We start from the raw sequence: 16,593 nt of genomic DNA on the forward strand, positions 1-16,593 counted from the left end.
AATGAAATGGTTTTCAGTTGCATGAGAACATTAAAAACATATCTAAACAAACTATATCTGAGAGGAGTTCAGCTGTTTGAAATGACTTTATACAGAATTAATAGAATAATGTGTCACATTGAGTGGGAGATGACATTGGACACAGTTAACCTGTGAATCAAGTATTGAGTTTTTATTCTTAATTACACCAGTGAAATTAAACTATACCTAATTCTGCAGGGTTAGATGAGCATTTCAAGGACCTCTGATGGTTCCTAAACCCCACCTTGGGAAACCACGTGGGTTAGGCAACTCTGGGGGGAAAAAAAAAGTCTCGTGCCAGTGTTATACATAGGAGGCAATTTAACTAGTGGGCGGGCAGAAGCAATTTTTCTTGCCTTAAGTCAGGGTTGGTTATAAAATCTGTCTTGAAACTGTCTGTAGGCAACCGAAGTGTATGTGAAAGGCAATGATGAATGCGCCAGGTTGTAATAGGCCTGATGCAGAACTGCAGTGGCAGAAAATACCGTGTGAATGGTCCTGATGAGAGTGTGCGCTGCCTGCCGACGAAGAGGGAAACTATAGTCGAGTGATCCGCTCGGTGCGTCAGGACGCACAGGATAACCGCAGATGGCCTGTGTAGACTATCCTAATTCCAACGGGTTATTTCAAACCTTAGAGCTTTTTTTTGAGACCGCACGAGGGCGAATAGTCTACAGTTTGTAAAAAAAAAAAAAAAATAATAATAAAAAAGTGGCGATCCCTTCCTGTGAACTGATAGACATCAGACATCCAAGAGTCTCATTTGCCTTACACAGACGTTTTGCGACGGTGGCACATTTGCTCACTTGCTCACCATCTAACCGGGGACGGACGGACAGCACGACTACAACTTCAATTTTGTTCATATTCCACCTCAGTTCCACATTTCCGTCGGCGCTTGACGTTGTTGTAACTCGCATGTTATTACTGTTTTTAAGCAGGACAATGGTGTCGTCGCTGTTATTTATTTTGATGCCCGCACGGGCGCATTTTCGTGAGAATCTGCTCTGTCCATGAGGACCCCCCCACACACTCCCCACCCCACTCCCTTTATCATATTTTTTTAGTCGGGTGGATTTTTCCCCCCTCTACCGTTTTTCGTCGGTTTGTCTTTAAGATAGCAGGCTATTAATTTTTAATTCTTATGCATCCGCACGAAGACGGGACCAGAGAGGAGAAAACGAGTGATAACCAGAGGGGGAGAGAAGGAGAAGGAGGCAAGTGAGGAGGGATGCAAGAATGAATGAGACACACTGAGCAATCAAGGAGAAGGAGATTGGTGGAATCAAGGTAGGAACGAAGAGCAGTTTTCATGTTATGTGTTCTTTAATATATGTAAACAACAGTGCGACAGTAACAGCATGTAAATGTGCACCACCCGTGCTTCCAGTATCAGCCTGCGTGAGGTGTTCAGGCGTGTAAGCCGATTTATTTATTGATATTTTCTGCTTTGACAGACACAGAGTTCGTGTTTACGGTGCGTCAACGGCAGTCGCCTCATATTTAAAATGCGCTGCTGGATGCTCGGAATTGGTCGGATTCGTGAGTGGGTCTCCTGTTTGTGGGCCTATGCGTTGCACCGTGGCCTGCACACTGATAGATTTGGGCAATTTTAATTAATACGTACAGTGTGTGAACAGAGAGAAAAATGACTGTTTGCTTGTCCTATAACAGCTCAGTGGTGGAGGATTCAGGTCTGCAAATGTTGTACAGGTGACGGTGGAAAAAATGAGGCGGATTATGAGGCTGTTAAATCGCCAGAAATATAGTGAGGGGTGAATAAATTCTTTCCTGAAGGAATTATTTGGCATCACACCTAACAGAAAAAAGTAGAAAATGAAAAGAGATGTCCTGGGATGTTGGCAAACATTCCTCTCACTGCTTCTTCTTCCTCTTCTTCCATTTTTTTTTTTTATCTGAGCAGAAGTTCCCTCCAAGAGAGAAAAAAATTAAGTAGCTCATTGACTATTAGAAGAATAAATGCATCAGAGCAAAGTGTAGAGCTTGAAAGTGAACCACTCTGTCCAATCCCCCATGTCCCAGAGTACACCATTAATCCTCTACCTAGTCAAGTCATTACCTATAGGCCAGCTGTTCTCAGAGGGGTCTGGGGAGCCCCAGGAGACCTTGAGGAATTTTCCAGGGTGTCCCCAACAAAATGAGATGTAGTTTAATTTCCCCTTAAACTTAATTTATCTGAAATTCCAATTAGAGAATGTCTGTGAATGGCCATCCTGATGGGCTCATGTCTTAAATAATAAATGTAGGCTATCACTTCACTACAGCATAAAACCACAGCAGGAATAATCCCCCTTCATATATTCAAATGTGACCCTGTAATGTTTAGGGGTTCACAACATGAAAACTGAGGCGCTATTTTATTGTGACTATGCTAGACTAATTCCCAATGTAATAATAAAACATCTAATAAAAAGACATCAACAGCCAACACTGTAGTCATGATGGCAGAAATTAAACCCTTTGTCTTTTTGTATTATTATGATAAAATTGAACCTGAGGAGGCAGAGAAGAAAGACCCTGAAAACAGTTATTTTCTGCTGGTAAGCCTTTTCCTCATTCCAGCGGGGTGCACTGTGTTTGTCCTGCCAATTCTTGGGGAAAAATTGGCATGTCTACTATTCTGAAGGGGCTGAATGAAATTCAAATTCTTCAGGTGGTAAAACAGCAATATTGCAACTGTCTGATTGTGTTATCTGGGCATTCAAGAAGCTAGACTTGGAATTGGTTTACTGCCAAACACTCTCCCCGGGAAGACAGAAGGATTTATTTCCCCCTTGTCTGTGTGTCACATCACCATCAGAAAAATTATTCTCGGCTTTCAATGGATGAATAATAGTCATACATTAGCATGGCATTAATGATCATCAGACTTTTAATAAGTCACTAATCATAATTAGATTTATTTCAGCGTGTGTGACTCCAGCATTTGGGGAGGCTCTGCAGAACCTGCCTGATGTGTCTTTGCACTGACTGATTCATATTTATCAAATGCATTTGGTTTTTAAAAATGCGTGTTCGCTGCAGATGTGGGCACACAACAAATGCACGGACTCACGCTTTCGTATACAGCATGTGTGTATATGCACGCATGGTACTTTTATGACAATAAGAACAATAGTGTGTAATGTTTCCAAAGTGAGTGGTCATATGTTTCCTTTGCATTTCTGTTCCTCTCTCCTTTGTGTAATATGTAGGCCTGTGCACCCCTCACAGCTCTTTGACAAGGCTGACTAAATGAATATGTTAACAGAAAATAAGCAGAAAGAGCACTGATATGAATTTCAGAAAATGACCTATGATGTTTCACGCCCACAGGACAGTTAAATGCATTGCATCTATTCTGGTTATTAATGAATAATGTGAAAATAACATCCACCTCATTTAAAAAAAAGATGCTGTAAGCTTTTCATATCTTGGTGATATTTCACAATGTTTCCTTTTTGCCAGTGTGGCTATTAATTACAGCAAGGGACATGTATTGAATGCTTCATGTCAGCAGAGGGTTGTTGATTTTGACACTTTATGGAGATTTGTCCTTAACCTGTGAAGGACACTGACATATTTTTCATGCATAGAATGGGGTGAAATGAAAACGAGGGTGGCTTTTAGTAGCAACACATTATTCTACAGTTGCAGTAGGCTTTGGGGAAACGAGTGACATAATTCAAAAAGCAGAGAAGAACTAGACCATATACCACGGCTGTAAGAATTCACCAAGTCCACGATTCAGTTCTGTTTTCTACTTTGAGATTAAAATTGTGTGCGTTGTTCTTTAACTCAACAGGCGATAAAAACTGTGGTTACTATTGTAAAAAAAAACAAAACATTACACACAACAAAATTAAAGAGTTATAGGTTATTCGAAAATTGTTATGCGCAATAATGAAAATTTTCTATTCAGGGAAAAAATTGTTCCAGTTGAATTTTAGCACACAATGCAAAAGGGACAATGAATATATATATATATAAATATATAAACTTGCATACATGTAGCTACAGCTTCACAGCACAAAATATGTTGCCATTCATTTTTTTTTATTCGTTTGGTTTTTATATTAGTCCGGTCACGATTGCCGTCGCTTTTTAACAGTGAAATCATCGACCCTCTGTCTATGTGCTAGACAATCATTTTCAAATTTTGATGTGAAGTGAAAATTATTGCAGCCCCATATATTTAGCATATCCAGATGTTTACTGATGTAGTCACACACACACACACACACACACACACACACACACATACACACACATCCGTCACATAAACACATGCTACCACTGTAAGCTTGTTTAAACCTCCAGGAGGGAATGATTGGAGAATCTTTAGTTCCAGTACCGAACAGAGGACTTGTGCGCTGGCACCGCAGTTTATTCTATGATAAACTTAATCTCATTGCTGCCTATTGATGATGAAAGGCTCCCAGATATGATATCTGATTAGAACTACAGGCTTTGCCAGTTAGTCTGCCGGTCCCCGGCTGCTCATGGTCTATTGAACAGGGGGAATTTATTTTGAATAATCAAGTTCATGGTCCATGTTGATTTATTCTAATTCTGAAGGTTATTTGCAATTTTAATCCATGGAAAACAAGCCTTTGTGAGATTGAATTGTGTCTGGTTGTCTACTTTTTATTTTTTATTTATTTTTTTTCAAAACATAAATTTGCCATAGAGCCCAAAATCATGTTGATAACTGAACTACTAGTTGCGACCTTTACCAAAACAATTTTGGAACAGCAATTGCCAGCCCATTATTACATATTTGCTGATATTTTCAACACAATAATTACGCACTGGCAGATGCTATTATGAAGGAAAAAAATGGGTGAAAGACTTAAAATATCTATTGTAGCTTCAGTGCAGTTGGGTGGATGTGTCCAGTGATGGATGTGGCAGTGCTGCAATGCATGTGTTTTTTTTTTTGTTTTTTTGTTTTTTTTGTAGCGTCCCATGTGGTGCTGCGGTGCACCTATATACCTCTTGTGTCCAAGCAAAAGATAAACTTTTACGCCCTTTTCAGTTGTGTCAGTTTTTCACCGAATTGACCCAGAAACTGTTTTTTGAATAGCCCCATGTAGCTTCTCCTTCGCAGGCAGTGTTGTTTACCTGGCAGTGGCAGCTCTGTGGTTGTCACCAGCCTGATAAGACTTGTCTTGACAGGAAAGCCATTATGATTATAATGACAGTTATTGTGGTTCAGCGTTTTACCACTGCCGACAAAACACACTGGAAATGGTTTTAAACAGCTGTTGTTGGACTAATTATTGCAATCAAAAATACCCTATTATGTTTTCTAAGGCTTTTTGTAATGTGTTGGCTGTTTTCCCCTTAAATGCTAGATTACATTTTAGGAGGATGAACATGCAATAATGGATTGGAAAGAGACGGATAAGGAGAGGGGAAGAAAATAGAAGAGGGGCGCAGAGTAGACAGTGCAGTAGCAAAGGCGGAAAGGTAAATAATGGGCAACAAGCCGAAAATGGTCGAGGTGCAAAAGCGACGGGCAGTGTGGCTTCTGTCCATGCAGCCATGCACGCAGCAGCCTCTTAACTGCAGGCTGCTGGTCTCTGCTGGAGCTGGAGAAAGGCTGGAGGTGTGGGCTTTAAGGAGCCAATCTTACAATCTAACCCTACCAAACACTTATTCAATTCAATTGCTGCTAGCCCTGAGCATGTGTAGGCGCCGGCATGGCGAAAATGAGCAGGAGCAACGGGAGCACATGAACAGAAAGAATCGATCGAGGACTCTTTTTCATAAATGGAGTGGGTGTTAAATTAGCTGGATGGGCCCATGTAGCAACACATTGGATTGAGTGCCTGGTGTATTTGGGTTGTGTCTATCGAGTGAAAGACGACTTGGTGTACAGCAGTGAAAAGACCCAGCGATGCTCAATCAATGTGACCAATCAGCCTCACCAGCGATTCATTCAATTTTACACAGATTTGTCGGGGGGTGGGGGGGAGACTGGGGGGGGGACTCTGAATTGGTGTTTTAAAAGTGCGTTGCTGCAGTTTCTACGAACAAATTCTCACCGTGATCTGTAATGGACTGCTTTGAGTGCCCTTTTGAGCCTGCCTGATTTTCCTATTCATGTTGTTAAAAGCAACTTCAAATACCAGTTATCAGCTCACTCTGTGTTTGTCAGATTTCATTTCCTAACATGTATTTAATGGGTTTTCAAGGCCGTGCGCCAAGACACAATTTTGAGGGCACTTGAGAATGATAATCACAAATCAATAATCTTGCCCTGCTGATTGTCTGGCATTTTAGGAAATCAGTTATGGCAGCTCCTGCCAAAGGTGTATAATGGTAACAGTGCTCTTAACATTGTGAGATTGATGATGATCCTTTTGCATCTTATAGCAAAACACACAGTCAGTCACAGAGAAAACGTGTGGATGCTGATGTATGCCAATAGACGTACAGAAAGAAAAACACAAACACATGTTCAGATGCCGTAGCAAACAATAACAACGTTATTCCTGCAGGGTTATGATAACTGAGTGCTACATTCACACAGAAACTGAAATCACTGAATAGGTCAGGCCATCTTAGTTAAACCCTTGTCCGCAGGTAATTGGAGCAGCTTTCCACATCCAATCTGTCCATCTGAAAAAAGGAGGAGCACACAGATGAAAGGAAACAGGGATCAATTGACCTAATAGCTTGTCCAATCAATCCTTATGTTTTTCTGATAGCTTGACGGAGGGTGCGAACGAGAGTGGTGGATGAGCCCCTCTAATTGGCTTGGCCAGAGCAGGCTGAGTGGAAATGGCAGGAGTAGTTGTCACTCCTCTTCACACCTGGCGCTCTCTGTCTGCCAGCGTCAATACTGACACCTTTGTCCTCATTACCTTCAGCTTAGTGCCATGAACATACCCTTCATCTGCCGCTGCAGGACTCCAATGTTCCTTCATTACACCTCCGTTTACATGATCCACTTCTCGCTTTTCTGCCACTGACCCCTCACACTCTTTGACTAATACAGGAGTTACTCAACATCGTCTGAGCTATCAATGCATTCAGTTAGGCAGCAGATTTAGGAGAGACTCGAGAGGAACTCTATTTGTGTGTGTGTGTGTGTGTGTGTGTGTGTGTGTGTGTGTGTGTGTATGTCTGGCTGCCTGGCCCTGACAAGCAGCAATGTTCACCTGAGACTCACCTGAGTCATTCCACAGAGGACGGCTCTGGTGTCAGCAGCAATCCCCTCGGAGTATACAGTGTTGGACTGGTGTGAGCGTGTTTGTGTTTATGCGTCTCTGTGTTTGTCTGTGTCCGTGCTATGAGCTGTGAGAGGAGGCAACACCGAGAAACAACACGGGACCAAAAGAAGCTGTTTGTTTGCCTGTCTGCCAAGATGGGAGTTGGAGGGAGAACAGGTAGAGAGAGGAGAGGAGAGGGAGGGGAGGGGAGGGAGGGGAGGGGAGATGGAGCTCCTTGAGAGAGGTGTGAAAGGGCACGTATATTCATAAACAGCTGCAAAAACACCTAGAGCATTATACATACACCAAGCAGATGCCAGATGAGACAGAAAGGGGGGAGGTGCACCATGATGGAAAAAAGTCCATAAACAGAGAGAGAGAGAGAGAGAGAGAGAGAGAGAGAGCTCATCCGGAGTGGATTAATTAAGGATTATAATTATGTTGGGACTATGCATGTCTCACCTGAGACTGCCCTGTGCCGCCCGCTCCTCTCCAATCGTCATGCACTCTGCTCCTCTGCACATATGGACACAAACCACAGGAAAATACTACGTGCACTTGCGGTATCATAGATTCACCTCTGACACTGTGCACAAAAGTGAATGAGCGCAACAGCACACGTTTTGCTGCTTTTTTTTTTTTTTTTTTTTTTTTACATCAGACTGCTACAACATAGCTTTTATGTTAGTCTGAGCTCACACAGTAAATGTGCTCCAAACTGTCAGAATGATCAGATGAGACTTTAGGTACAAATAGGTTTGTGACCAAACAAACACTTGTCTTGAAGTGGTCTTCACAAGAACTGGGATTAACAAGCAATTTCACAATTTTCTATTTAAACCTGCATTAATCAGTTTCTGGAACAAGTTGTAACGTTGTTATAATATCACCTTATAAAGGTGATGTGTTAAATGTGTTAGCAGACATTCTCTCTCCTTTTAGCTCTATTTTTTTTCCACCAACTCCTGAGGGAACTATCTGACACTTTAGCTTGTATATGCGCCGCTAGGTTTATCAGCTAGTTACTAACTTCCACTGCCTGTTGTCTGGTGTTGTGTAGGTAGACTGCGGGTTTGTCTGTGCTTTTTCACATAAACAGGTGTCTGCAGTGGCTGTACATGGTGGGGATGGGGTGACTGAACCAAAACGGTAAACGGCAGGCTGTAAAACTTAAGACATCGGGCTCAAAGACACATAGAGCTGAAGGGAGCTAGGTGGTAATTCTCTATGGGGGATGCCTTTCGCAACACACTAAGTCATACGACATCCATTGTTAACAAAACCATTTATTATAGCAACTTTAAAGACACATTGTTTTACAGTGCATCCTTATGTCCTCTTTCAGATCTCTTTTGACTGCTTGCAACTTTTCCTACAGTACCCAGTATTCATTGAAATTTCTACAGTGTAGAATCAATGGCCCATTGTTGTGGTGTAACCCTAAATGTTTTATCACAGGCTACATCATATATATATTTTGTCCCTATGCGTGAGAATAAAACTGTCAGGCACATCCTCTATGGCCTATGTTACCTCCCAGTACTAGTGAGAAAACAGGGTAGCAGAAGAATTTCTCGGTTGTCTTGTTTTGGGGACACCTTGGACCTCCCTTGGAGTTTGGACTACCATTAAGTGGATAGAGTCTCATATTTTCAAGTGAAGCTGCAACAGCAAGCGCCCAGGTGTGGATCATTATGAACGTGCTGCTAAAAATGACCATGCATGCTCAGCAAACTTTCCGTGGTTATGTGAAGTTTTATTTTTTGGGGGTTTATACAGTATACAATACAGTACAGTGCAATTTTTAGCGACTGGGTGATTTGCTACTTTCATTTGAAACACGGACAAAAAAAAGCAGAATAAAATGAAGGGCACCATCAAAGGCTCCATGGTGGATGGTGAAGGACATATTTCTAATAAAATGAAATACACTGGCTTGTCTGTCAGAGTATGAATATGCATAGAGTTCGATAATAATTAATATCATACCACTTGTGCCCCCATCCTGTAGTGCTTCAGAGTATGAACATGAACCACTCGTCATACGTCATCTAACCACAAAAGACTCTTTCCAGACCACAGCTTAACCTCTGGACACCTCATAGCCCTGAGACAAAACAAAGAGGCCACACACAGACACAGACACAGACACAGACACACACACACACACACACACACACACACACACACACACACACAAACACAAACTGACCACCAAACACAAGCACACACATTTGCTCAGCAGTCACAGACGTGAGGCATTTAGGGAACAGAATGGAAAAGGATTTAATTGAGTCTTTGATCATTATAGAATTACCATGTGCCTTCTTGGCACCCTGGTTATTGTTTCATGGATTAATCATTTTCATTCCACAAATTGTGGAATCCACATAGCAGATCAGTGTGCTGCCTGGTTGACATAGATATGTAGTGGGAGCTAGGGAATTTTAATGTGTCCTAGCCCTCCAATTGGCTCTAGCCGTCCATGCGACTTGATTTATTTGAAAGATTGGTTTTATTGATTTACTGAATTAATGTGGTGCCAGTTTAATCAGTGTGCTGTGGAACTATGCAGAATTTGACATCTCTGTGAACTCAAATGAATTGAGTGTACAATATTGATCTGGTTATCCACAGTATTTATTCAGCTATTTGTCTAAGAGCTGATTAATTCAGTGTGTACGAAATAATGTAGGTATGTGTTTATGAGGCCGAGTGAGTGTTTATGTTTGCGACTCTCTCCCCTGTCTCTCTGTATATTTGTGTAACTGGTAATTGCAGCTGTTATAGACTGAAGGTTTCTCCCTTTTATTGCAAGAGCAGCATTTACAATTTATATCTTTTCTTTACTGCACAAGCAAACGCACACTGCTACTGTACTTTATAAAATGACACACAGCATGCAGGTTCAGTGCGCGCACGTCCAGCTTTAATGCGCATGTGTACACCCATGCACATACAAATGCACACAAACTCACACCGCACACAAATGTACAGTGTATGCGTGTATTAGCGCCTTGCTGAGACGTGTGCAGTGTGTGAGGTGTCACTGTGTAACAGCAATACGCGCTGTTGTTGCAGACCGTATATTGTCGGACTGGAGTAGTGTTCAGCACCGGTATGATGATTGAGCAGTATCTGTCACAGAGGGCCAGAGGAGGCAGAGTAGTTATCTAATTAGAGCTAACTCAGGATGGATATGGATGCTTTCTGACAGCTGTCTCTTCTGATTCAGCTGCGTGTGGAAGAAGAACATTTGTTTAGAGATGTTTGTTTAGGCTCATTATGGATAAAAGCAGAGGCTTCACACTTTCTGTTTCCTCATATTCTATGTGTAATGGAGGACCACCGATATTGGTATCACACAGAAGAGAATCTCAGCTGTCAACTGGTTGGCTACATTCAGAAAGCTCTTTCTATTTACAGGACATCGTGTAGTCCGAGCCGTAATCCTACAAGGCCATTCGATTACACAGGGGTAAAAACAATTGACCGGACTGAGATTTCTGATGCTTGGCATTTAAGTCTACAGTATCATCCTAACACTGTACGCTATTGTATATACTATTTAGGATCCTGGAAGCTATTGTAGATTCTAGGAGAAAAATTCAGCGAGCACTGGAAGATAAACTCAACCATGTAATGACAAGCAGAAGAAATTAAAACTCCTCCTCTATGTGTTTATTTAATCATATAACATGGACCACTGCTCGGGTCATAATTAGCATACAAGTTCAAACAAATGCAAAGGGCAGCACTCTGTATTCTTCTGGCATTTCTGCTGTGCATTATAATACACTGTATATAGTTAATAAGATGAATGCCTAAAGACAGTGTTTGAATGATCTTTAAACTTACAGGCAAGCAGAACCGGTGCTACTTCCATTTTCTAAAGATTACAAACATAACGAACTATACAAACTATATGAATATAATTCAAAGACTCACAAGGAAACGCCAACCTTCAGTGCTATGCGGCATTTTCACAGAATGGCTTTAATACTACAGAACTACTTTACTCTCAGAGAGGTTACATGAATGCCTGTAACTTAATTATAACCAGATTTAGGCAGTAGTCAAATTATTGCAGCTGTCATGTAAACACGTTAAATGGATTATCTTAGTTGAATTAAAGGGAGAATTGAAGAAAGGATAACTCAATTGTCTGATCTCAAAATCAATCTTTTGCTGTACTCAGGTATTCACCTGCACTCTGATTTCCTTTTGGAGTTTTGCTTCTGTGCAAAGTGGCATTTCTGCACAAACGGCAGCATGGCTAGCGACGGATAAACAAAAGGAAAACAAAAGAGGAGAACACCTTTTTTTGGGGGGCGACAGCAAAGCGACTTTCATGTTTACAACTGACTCTGCAAGTGACAGAGTCTGTGTTACGAGGCTCTGCAAATTCATCATTGCAACACAACATCGACACAAAGTCCCTCCGCTTTCCTTGTGGTGCTACAAAGATGTTTTGCTCGGCTACTCGGCAATCAAACACATCATGTAGATACATGGCGACGGGGCAAATCCAGGAGCCCTGAGGTGGTTAGAAAAGACGTTCTAGAGTGTATTTAAATAAACACTTTCACACAGGTCTACTACTAAGTTGGGTCTCTGCAAAGCTGCTAGGCTGCATATTTAACTTCCTGTTTCCATAAACCTGGTTGTTTTTTTTTTCTCTGTACAAACAGTCTGAAACATTAACCTTTTTCTGTGCTCTTTCTGTTACCCTCTAAACAATTTGTTCTGCCCTCACAGACTCTATTTGTCAACTAGTCTAAATAATTACGGTGCTTCAGCCCACATACATACATACCTGTTTGCTCAACTACCATTTGCGGTTTGCAGACCTGAATGTCTGTGTGCTCACCGGTTCTTCTAATATGTGCCTGTTTACACACTCTTGCCCCTGCACCCTGCACTTACATGCACCTGTGTGGACTCCCCCTTCCTTTGCGAGTGCTAACGTTTGCCCTACAATCATCTTCTCTCCTGCTCATGAGCCCCCCCCCTCCTCTGCTCACCTTCTGATGCTAGCAGATATGGATGGAAATACAAATGACCCCTGATGAACCCAGATATTGAGCTGTTTTAAAGCTGGAGGCTTTACACAATATCCCTTCCTTGCTGTAACGTGCCGGAGAAGGAGGGGCCGGGGTTTCTCACTACATCAGGGTTTCATGGGATTTATGACCCCCGTCCCCAGCAGCTATCTCTCCCTCCACTGGCACTTCTCCCACTGGCTAGAATTAGCAGGCAAGGAAAACAAACAAATTACAAGGAAACAAACACAACAGCTAATAAACATGAAGTGAAATGAAGACAATGCTTTCAGCAGCATGCGGGCTGAGAGGGGGAGAGGGAAGGGAGGGCAGGGTACGGTCTTCTCTCTCTCTCTCTCTCTCTCCCTCTCTCCCCGTCTTCTCTCTCTGCATTTCCCTCTAATTTCCTCGTGCCCCGCTGTCCCTCCCCACCCCCTGTGACTCGCCAGTGGGGCTCTCCGAGTAGATCATTTCTGAGCATGGGCAGTGTGAGACAGATGGGCGGATGATGGATCTGACGTGATAGACAGCGGGGTGATGGATGGCTGGCTGGCTGATAGGGGATTAATGCAGTGCCGAGGCCGCTGCAGCACAGCGGATGGCTTAGTGATAGATAGATAAAACTGACGAGCAGATAAACAAGAGAGCGCTAATCCACGCCCCCTTGATGGACAGAAAATCAAAGCGAGGTAAAAGAGCCACAGTGGGAGAGGTGGACCTTTTTATATTGCCATTGCATGGTGTAGAGCTTTCATGGGAGGGATTTTAAGTGGACCCAAGGTGAGATGAGGCAGGGGGCTGAGGAGAGTTAAGGAGGAGCATTGTGTTACGGTAGTGTGTAGGCATGGGTCAGTGATAGCACGTGTCTATCAAGCTGGACTCAGTGCGGGGTATATTGGGAGTTTTGGTGATACGGCGTGGAGGGTGACAGCGAGGGCTGGCAATATGCTATTTTGAGTGATGGCGAGCAGTCTGACTGCGGAGGAGAGATTGGGCATAGCGGCAAATTGGCCATAGTGGGATGTGATGGGATGATTGGACAGCAGAGAGTGTGCTGGTTGGGGGATTGAAGATAGGAGTGATAGTTGTGCCTGTTGGTATTTTTAATGCACTTCCCTCAGTGCAACAGCTTAACCTTGTGTGTAATGCACGAAAATAAAGGTTTTGGGTCTCTATGCTTATGCAATTCTGCCAACTGGCAAGTTGAAAAGGCTTGTCGTGATGAGAGGAAGAGAGAAAAAAGAGCGAGGGGAGTGGAGGACAAGCCCAGGGAGAATTCCTCTGAAAATAGGGAGCAAGCTGCCTATCCCTGCGTTATTATTGAGCGCTAAGCTTTGTCTCTGTTCACCGTTTCAGGGGACCCCCAAGGGTTCTGGCATCGATCTGGTGTGCTCAGAATGCACTCCGGTGTCACCTATTTAAACACAGTGAGCCGCTAGCCAACAGAGACAAGCCTTTATTTATCAAGCCTCTGATTTTGGCTGCACGGATGACAACCTGATTAGCACTTAAAGGAGCTCTTAAATCTTTTATTGGAATGGGGGGAGGCAATCTATACAGAGAGGGAGACAGCAGTCTTAGCCTGAGAGAGTCATGGAGGATGAGCAGGGAAGCGAGGTGAGGGACTGTGTCATCCATGGGGTTAATGAAGGGGAGGGGCAGATGTGGATGTGAAGTGTGTGACGGAGACGGTGAGAGAGGGAGAAGAAGAAGAGAGAAAGTGTGTGTGTGTGACTGGGAACAATGGGTGAGAAGTAGAAGGTGTGAGTGTGTGAGAGCAAGAGAGAGCATGTGACTTAGGAGTGGTGGAAGAAATTGGAGGACCAGATGAGAGGCCGAGTGGCTGGGACGATGAATGAATGTCGAATGAGTGGGTGAGAATATTGCCGACAAGTGAAGGCCTGAGCAAATGAACAAATTGCTAAACAAACAAGTGGGCGACGATGACTGTGTGTGTTTGTGCAGATTTGCAGGGGAGTTGGTGCACGTGTGTGTGTGTGTGTGTGTGTGTGTGTGTGTGTGTGTGTGGGGAAAGGGGAGGGGGGGGCAAATGAACGAGTGAGGCTTGATGGAGGAGACTAAGTGAGTGAGTAATGGGGGTTAGTGATGGGTGTGTTGACAGAAAGTGTCAGCTTTAACCACACTGACCCACGAATACAGGCTGCATGCACAAGTGGCTGAATTTGAGTGCCAGCTTGAACGTGAACTGACTGTAAAATTGAATGTGAATTTCGAGTTGGATGTGAAATGAATGCAAATAGGGAAAGTAGGTGGATGGTGTTTGCGCATCTATCTCTATGTGTCAGTCTCCTGTCGTCTCTGCATCATTTTAGATGAGCCCAGGAGATGAGCATCTCTCCCGTCTCTTCTGGCACATAAATGTAGCTACATTTGAACACCTCATTCCTTCCTCTGTGTAATTATAGCTGTGTCTTATTTTTCAGGGAGGGTCCTCCATCTTTGCTTCTTGTCATCATCAGGGTACCGAAATTAAAAGTTTGTACTTCTACCTCAGATTAAACTCTATTAAATAATAATCCTGACCTTCCTGGCACACTGTAACTGGGAAAAAGTCTGTTTCATGTAATAGATGAGTATATTTACTCTTGTAGAGAGAGCAACACTATGCAATGCCAGTTCTCGATCGGAGAGGAGCTGTTACTCGAGAGAAGCAAGATAATTTATTCTTGCTTTCTCTCCCTTGGGATGCCAGTGGCCGACTCACTTCCAGCACCAGGAAGTGTGTGTAGATTGTTTGTTTATGTGTGTGACACTGGTGGGGGGTTGATGTTTGGGACGTTTGGGACAAGGCTATTGTCTGTCCTGCAGCCTGTGGTACACTCGGATCTTTCCCCTTTTCTCTCGTCATCTCTGTCAGCAACGGCCGCAGCAAAACAACACTGTCCGTGAAATGTCAAGAGACTTAGTGTAAATACACACACATTGTTGGCAGTCCCTCGCTTTCACTCTCTCTGCTCACCTGTCTCTCTCTGTACGGGTATGGGTCTGTCTCCTGCCCCTCTTCAGCACCCTTGGCTGCAGCACGCTTGTCTGACCCTGTCGTAGTCTCCTTCAGGGCCTGTCTCTTGGTGGTCAAGCTCCATTATTTATGCTGTATCGTGTTTCACCATCAATCCCCACAATGGAACAATTGAGACAGATTTCCTTGACTGTCACAATAGCAGTGAGACTCGGCAGAGGATGGAAATGGGATTAGCCTTAAATGGAATTTAATTTTCACCGTTGTTGTCTCCGAAGCCTGTCTACCACCCAGACACCATGACGCGCTTTGGTGGAGCTTTCGCCATTGTGTGTGTGTGTGAGAGAGATTACTGATGTGCTGCACAATGGCAACTCTAGCGTTTGTAATGTAATGCGCATGTGTAACTTGGTTTTTTAAAGCACTGTAACTCAATTGTGCTGCAGCTTCGCTCAGTTTTATTAAAGAAAGTCTTACATTGACAACTTAGAGGAAAACTGTGAGATGCCAACAGCTCAGTCCACAACGCAGCAGGAGATGGAGAGCGCTTTTTTTTTTTTTTTGATTGATGGATAAATACACAGGAGCAGCACAGTCTCTCATAAGAAACAGAAACTTTGCTCTCATTTTTGTGTCCAATGAGCTAAATAAACAAACCAAAAAAAATCCCACACGATTCAGTTAATTACCAGACGTCAACCACAGCGGCTATGATTTCTTTGACGTTAAATGTATAAGTAAATGAATGAGTAAATAAATAAATGAATAAGTGCTTTCAAAGTGTAAATCAATGTTTATGGATCAGCATCTGAAGACCTGCTGTGCTACAGATGAAATGAATTTGGTGGTGGTGTGCGTTTGTGTTTGTTGGTGAGGTGCGGTGCGGTGGGAGCTGGGTGTGGAGGCTGCTGTGATGCTTTGAATCTGTCTTCACCTGTTAACTGTAGGCGTCCAAGTGTATGTATGATGTGTTCGTCCTTGGGAGTTGAGGGGTGTGTGCCAGGTTTGTGTGTGTGTGTGTGTGTGTGTGTGTGTGTGTGTGTGTGTGTGTGTGTGTGTGTGTGTTGGCAGCATTTTTATTTCCTGAATGGCAATGGTGACTGTTGTTTCAGATGAATCCTGAGTGGTGTTTTTTCTGACTTCCCAGCTCTTTGTTTCCTTGCACAAACATGATCAATACTCTGAACTGATGTGTAAGTAAAGTGGCAAAACATGTCGCGCTGGCCTTGGCACAGGCTGCTGCCCCGCCCCCACCCTGACAGCCTCCAACCCAGCTGGGCTGAGCGAAATCGAGGAGTGAAGAGAAAGAAAGGGCAACAGAGTATACGGG

At 43.2% G+C, this 16,593-nt stretch overlaps 1 protein-coding gene across 1 annotated transcript in view; it reads left to right on the forward strand.

Annotated features, from left to right (window-relative positions):
- Window positions 1-610: 610 nt before the first annotated feature.
- Window positions 611-16,593, forward strand: part of adgrl1a (adhesion G protein-coupled receptor L1a) — a 93,594-nt gene continuing 77,611 nt past the window's right edge. Inside the window, exon 1 of the mRNA XM_087173484.1 lies at window positions 611-1,311. The gene's annotated coding sequence lies outside the window, so the exon portion shown is untranslated. The remainder of the gene's footprint in view (window positions 1,312-16,593) is intronic.

The sequence above is a fragment of the Seriola lalandi genome, unplaced genomic scaffold, assembly GCF_002814215.2.
Source record: "Seriola lalandi dorsalis isolate HSWRI2012SDOR001 ecotype SW California unplaced genomic scaffold, Sedor1 jcf7180002054240, whole genome shotgun sequence".
In the NCBI taxonomy this organism is placed as follows: Eukaryota; Metazoa; Chordata; class Actinopteri; order Carangiformes; family Carangidae; genus Seriola; species Seriola lalandi.